Genomic DNA, 7,141 nt, shown 5'->3' with positions numbered 1-7,141 from the left:
GCAATGTTTGACTCAACACAAATCTAATACGCGAAGCAAAAAGGACCGGAGGGAGTACCAGTGACACACGCACATGCGTCACTAGCTAGCTACGCACATGCGAATCAACTTATTGTATCCCCAGCTCACATAGTTCAACTCTTAGACTTAACATTCACTAGTACAAAACAGGGCTTTCGTCACAGGGCAATATTCACATTAGTCCCAGTTCAGTCACGAACCGGGACTAATGTGAGCATTGGTCCCGGTTCGTGCGGCTAAGGCATTAGTCCCGGTTCACCTGGGCCCTTTAGTCCCGGTTGGTGCCATGAACCGGGACTAAAGGGTGCGATGCCCATTAGTACCGGTTGGTGGCACCAAGTGGTACTAATGGGCTTTGAGGCATTAGTACCGGTTCATGGCACAAACCGGTACTAAAGGGCCCATCAAACTCTACCCCCCCCCCCCCGGTGGACCGCCTTTTCAGTTTTAGAAAAAACAAAAGAAAATGATGGAAATGTCAAAAAAATAAAATAAAATAAGTTTCCCATGTGATATGTGGTCTAGTTGTTGGGAAAATTAACAAATATGAATTTCGACTTTATTTACAAAATCTATCTGGAATTTCTTAAAATGGGCATAACTTTTGCATACGAACTCGGATGAAAAAGTTTTTTATATGGGAAATCATCTACTCGACAAGTTACATACGAATTTAACCCACAGTAGAAGGCTTTAGGGTAGGAATCGCACCGGATCTCCTCCCTCTTCAGTCTTCCTTGCGCCGCCACCAGTATAAAACAGCGCTCCTCCCCAAGCATCCCCAATTCTTCGCCAACAAAATATCGATCTTGTTCTTGGCTGCATGGCTGAGAGCTGATAGTCTCCATTCCAGAAATTGTCGGGTTCAATTGGATCCCAACCCCACTCCTCAGGTACTCGGCGAATCTCTGATGATAATCTCCGTGTCTGTACTGTACATGGTTCTTTGATATTACCAAGAGAAGAAACGAGAATCATCATCACAAACATTCAACGAGTTCCTTGTTCTTTCTTCTGATTATCAGGAGGTCCGCCCGCCATTGCCATGGGCAGCCCGGTTTGTGAATCTGTTGGCCATGAGCTGCAACGGCGGCCCCAGACACTTCAGCCTTCACTGCTTGAACCCGGCAAACTTATTTCGCCCAGCCCGGTCATGGCCAGCGGTTCGAGCAGTTCATCGATGGCCAGCGGACGCCCCGCTGCCTCCGCCGTCCCTGTCATTCGACTGGCCCTGCAGGAAGGGCGAACAGGCGTGGATGAATTTCATGGCTTTCGGCCCCCGCCGGGAAAACCTCCTCGCTGTGGACCAAATCGGCAGGAGCTTCTTGTACAACCACGGCTCGTGCTTGCTCCGCACTGGGATGCCCAAGATGCGCAAGCCCTTTATCGACCCCATCTCCGTTGCCGTGGGCGACAGCCTATACGTCATGAGCGGCAACCCCGGCCGGCTGCCCGATCGGGACTGCTTCCAGGCTCTCCTCCACACCCGCCTGCCTGCTAGCTACGCCCAAGACTGGTGCTGGTATTCCCTCCAGCCACCGCCTTTCTTTGCCGACGATGACGACGGGGTGGATCGATCCAGCTGCCGCGATGCCCCAATGCCCTTTGAAATCAGTGCCTACGCCATGGTTGACGATCCATAGATCTGGATATCCACATCTGGCGCGAGGACATACTCGTATGACATCGCGAGTGGCGCGTGGAGCAAACTAGGCAACTGGGCACTACCGTTCAGAGGTCGCGCCGAGTACATCCCTGAGCACAACCTCTGGTTTGGCTTCACACCCGACGATTTGCAGCTCTCCACATCAGACCTCACTGCCTCGTGTCAGTTGAGGCCGCCCGTGCTGCAGGATGTGTGGACAGATGTGAACAGGCCAGAAGATTGGACCCTGACTGACGCCAGCATTGTGCCGCTCGGCTCCGGTCAAGTCTGCGTTGCCAGGTTCTTTCTTACCTGCCCAGAGGAGAGCATTGAGGATGTGTATGGCTATGCCCTTGAGAAAACAGAGAACTTTGCTGTTCTCGAGGGCGTCAAATTGTTAAAGGCTGGGTGGGCTCAGCTCCGGATGGTTAAGCACAAGTCGGGGCGTTACGTCTTCGGCCGTGACCTTGTCATACCGCTTTGATATTTTGTAGTACTTCATCTATGCCAAGTGAGCTCTCTTAGTTCAACCGGTGTAGTCTAGTCCCGCGCGGCTGGCTTTATGGCGTCGATGGAATCAATGCATGGAAAACGAAACAACGAAACGAGGGCAGTCTGCACATACTACCAGCGCCTCAAATCCAATCCAACCGAAACAATCAAAATAAGCGATCGAAAGAAACCCTCTCCAACTACAGGCGCGTCCAAGCCAAGCGAATCAAAACAAGTCCGGCCGGGTCTTCCCTCTTCCGCCCAGCCGCACGTGCACCTTTTTCTTTTTCTTCGATTGATTTGATTTGAGGGAGTGCACGTACACCTCATACGTACGTACGTGCGTGCTTACCCTCTTTTATTCTTCCTGTTTTTCTTTTTTATAACGCATTGTAGCTGCTTCAAACCTTCAACCGCATCCCGTCAAAAAAAACCTTCCACCGCGTCACGTCAAAAAAAAACCTTCCACCGCATGCACATGCATGCATGCATGCCGGACTAGGCACGTACACGCACAGACAACTTTTACACGTGCACATTCGCAAAAATAAAAGACAGGACTTTTACATGTACACGTATGTACGTGCTTTTTTCTTTTGCAATTCACCTAGCTAGACGCGACTGCGCGCACAACACTTTTGCACATCGTTCCTGTTGAAAAAAAACTTTTGCACGTCCTTCCTGTTAAAAAAAGAACTTTTGCACGTCGTTCGTGCTCCTATCCGTCTATCTCCCTCGTACTACCTCCGGTCCTTTTTAGTATGCATACAAGTTTTGTCCGAAGTTGAAGTATCTCTGCTTTGACCAAACTTATAGAAAAAATTCAATATTCACAATGCCAAATCAATATTGGAAATGTACCTTTATATATATATATATATATATATATATATATATATATATATATATATATATATATATATATAATTTCGTATTCTAGATGCTGATATTTTTTAACATAAATTTGGTCAAACTTTGCAATGTTTGACTCAACACAAATCTAATACGCGTAGCAAAAAGGACCGGAGGGAGTACCAGTGACACACGCACATGCGTCACTAGCTAGCTACGCACATGCGAATCAACTTATTTTATCCCCAGCACACATATTTCAACTCCTAGACTTAACATTCATTAGTACAAAACAGGGCTTTCGTCACAGGGCAATATTCACATTAGTCCCGGTTCAGTCACGAACCGGGACTAATGTGAGCATTCCTCCCGGTTCGTGCGGCTAAGGCATTAGTGCCGGTTCACCTGGGCCATTTAGTCCCGGTTGGTGCCACGAACCGGGACTAAAGGGTGTGATGCCCATTAGTACCGGTTGGTGGCACCAACCGGGACTAAAGGTTAGTCCTTTAGTCCCGGTTGGTGCCATCAACCGGTACTAATGGGCTTTGAGGCATTAGTACCGGTTCATGGCACGAACCGGTACTAAAGGGTCCATCAAACTCTACCCCCCCCCCCCCCCCCGGTGGACCACCTTTTCAGTTTTATAAAAAACAAAAGAAAATGATGGAAATGTCAATAAAATAAAATAAAATAAGTTTCCCATGTGATATGTGGTCTAGTTGTTGGGAAAATTAACAAATATGAATTTTGACTTTATTTGCAAAATCTCTCTGGAATTTCTTAAAATGGGCATAACTTTTGCATACGAACTCGGATGAAAAAGTTTTTTATATGAAAAATCATCTACTCGAAAAGTTACATACGAATTTAACCCACGGTAGAAGGAGTTAGGGTAGGAATCACACCGGATCTCCTCCCTCTTCAGTCTTCCTTGCGCCGCCACCAGTATAAAACAGCGCTCCTCCCCAAGCATCCCCAATTCTTCGCCAACAAAATATCGATCTTGTTCTTGGTTGCGTGGTTGAGAGCTGATAGTCTCCATTCCAGAAATTGTCGGGTTCAATTGGATCCCAACACCACAACTCTGGTACTCGGCGAATCTCTGATGATAATCTCCGTGTCTGTACTGTACATGGTTCTTTGATATTACCAAGAGAAGAAACGAGAATCATCATCACAAACATTCCACGAGTTACTTGTTCTTTCTTCTGGTTATCAAGAGGTCCGCCCGCCATCGCCATGGGCAGCCGGTTTGTGAATCTGTTGGCCATGAGCTGCAACGGCGGCCCCAGACACTTCAGCCTTCACTGCTTGAACCCGGCAAACTTATTTCGCCCAGCCCGGTCACGGCCAGCGGTTCGAGCAGTTCATCGACGGCCAGCGGACGCCCCGCTGCCTCCGCCGTCCCTGTCATTCGACTGGCCCTGCAGGAAGGGCGAACAGGCGTGGATGAATTTCATGGCTTTCGGCCCCGGCCGGGAAAACCTCCTCGCCGTGGACCAAATCGGCAGGAGCTTCTTGTACAACCACGGCTCGCGCTTGCTCCGCACTGTGATGCCAAAGATGCGCAAGCCTATTATCGACCCCATCTCCGTTGCCGTTGGCGACAGCCTATACGTCATGAGCGGCAACCCTGGTCGGCTGCCCGATCGGGACTGCTTCCAGGCTCTCCTCCACACCCGCCTGCCTGCTAGCTACGCCCAAGACTGGTGCTGGTATTCCCTCCAGCCACCGTCTTTCTTTGCCGACGAGGACAACGGGGTGGATCGATCCAGCTGTCGCGATGCCCCAATGCCCTTTGAAATCAGTGCCTACGCCATGGTTGATGATTCACAGATCTGGATATCCACATCTGGCGCGGGCACATACTATCGCGAGTGGCGCGTGGAGCAAACTAGGCAACTGGGCACTGCCGTTCAGAGGTCGCGCCGAGTACATCCCTGAGCACAACCTCTGGTTTGGCTTCACACCCGACGATTTGCAGCTCTGCACATCGGACCTCACTGCCTCATGTGAGTTGAGGCCGCCCGTGCTGCAGGATGTGTGGACAGACGTGAACAGGCCAGAAGATTGGACCCTGACTGACGCCAGCATTGTGCCGCTCGGCTCCGGTCAAGTCTGTGTTGCCAGGTTCCTTCTTACCTGCCCAGAGGAGAGCATTGAGGATGTGTATGGCTACGCCCTTGAGAAAACAGAGAATTTTGCTGTTCTCGAGGGCGTCAAATTGTTAAAGGCTGGGTGGGCTCAGCTCCGGATGGTTAAGCACAAGTCGAAGCATTACGTCTTCGGCCGTGACCTTGTCATACCGCTTTCATATTTTGTAGTACTTCATCTATGCCAAGTGAGCTCTCTTAGATCAACCGGTGTAGTCTAGTCCCGCGCGGCTGGCTTTATGGCGTCGATGGAATCAATGCATGGAATAAAAAAACAACGAAACGAGGGCAGTCTGCACGTACTACGAGCGCCTCAAATCCAATCCAACCGAAACAATCAAAAGAAGCGGTCGAAAGAAACCCTCTTCAACTACAGGCGCGTCCAAGCCAAGCGAATCAAAACAAGTCCGGCCGGGTCTTCCCTCTTCCGCCCAGCCGCACGTGCACCTTTTTGTTTTTCTGTGATTGATTTGATTTGAGGGAGTGCACGTACACCTCATACGTACGTACGTGCGTGCTTACCCTATTTTATTCTTCCTGTTTTTCTTTTTTATAACGCATCGTAGCTGCTTCAAACCTTCAACCGCATCACGTCAAAAAAAAACCCTTCAACCGCATCACGTCAAAAAAAACCTTCGACCGCATGCACATGCATGCATGCCGGACTAGGCACGTACACGCACACACAACTTTTACACGTGCACATTCGCAAAAATAAAAGACAGGACTTTTACACGTACACGTATGTACGTGCTTTTTTCTTTTGCAGTTCACCTAGCTAGACGCGACTGCGCGCATAACACTTTTGCACATCGTTCCTGTTAAAAAAAAACTTTTGCACGTCCTTCTTGTTAAAAAAAAGGAATTTTGCACGTCGTTCGTGCTCCTATCCGTCTATCTCCCACGTACTACCTCCGGTCCTTTTTAGTATGCATACAAGGTTTGTCCGAAGTTGAAGTATCTCTGCTTTGACCAAACTTATAGAAAAAAAATTAATATTCACAATGCCAAATCAATATTGGAAATGTACCTTTATATTATATATATATATATACTTTATTGTAGATGCTGATATTTTTTAACATAAATTTGGTCAACCTTTGCAATGTTTGACTCAACACAAATCTAATACGCGTAGCAAAAAGGACCGGAGGGAGTACCAGTGACACACGCACATGCATCACTAGCTAGCTACGCAGATGCGAATCAACTTATTGTATCCCCAGCTCACATAGTTCAACTCCTAGACTTAACATTCACTAGTACAAAACAGCGCTTTCGTCACAGGGCAATATTCACATTAGTCCTGGTTCAGTCACGAACCGGGACTAATGTGAGCATTGGTCCCGGTTCGTGCGGCTAAGGCATTAGTCCCGGTTCACCTGGGCCCTTTAGTCCCGGTTGGTGCCACGAACCGGGACTAAAGGGTGCGATGCCAATTAGTACCTGTTGGTGGCACGAACCGGGACTAAAGGTTAGTCCTTTAGTCCCGGTTGGTGCCACCAACCGGTACTAATGGGCTTTGAGACATTAGTACAGGTTCATGGCACGAACCGGTACTAAAGGGCCCATCAAACTCTAGCCCCCCCCCCCCCCCCCGTGGACCGCCTTTTCAGTTTTAGAAGAAACAAAAGAAAATGATGGAAATGTCAAAAAAATAAAATAAAATAAGTTTCCCATGTGATATGTGGTCTAGTTGTTGGGAAAATTAACAAATACGAATTTCGACTTTATTTGCAAAATCTCTCTGGAATTTCTTAAAATGGGCATAACTTTTGCATACGAACTCGTATGAAAAAGTTTTTTATATGAAAAATCATCTACTCGAAAAGTTACATACGAATTTAACCCACGGTAGAAGGCGTTAGGGTAGGAATCGCACCGGATCTCCTCCCTCTTCAGTCTTCCTTGCATCGCCACCAGTATAAAACGGCGCTCCTCCCCAAGCATCCCTAATTCTTCGCCAACAAAATATCGA

This window comes from Aegilops tauschii, chromosome 1, assembly GCF_002575655.3.
Source record: "Aegilops tauschii subsp. strangulata cultivar AL8/78 chromosome 1, Aet v6.0, whole genome shotgun sequence".
Lineage (NCBI taxonomy): Eukaryota > Viridiplantae > Streptophyta > Magnoliopsida > Poales > Poaceae > Aegilops > Aegilops tauschii.
This window is presented reverse-complemented; position numbering follows the sequence as displayed.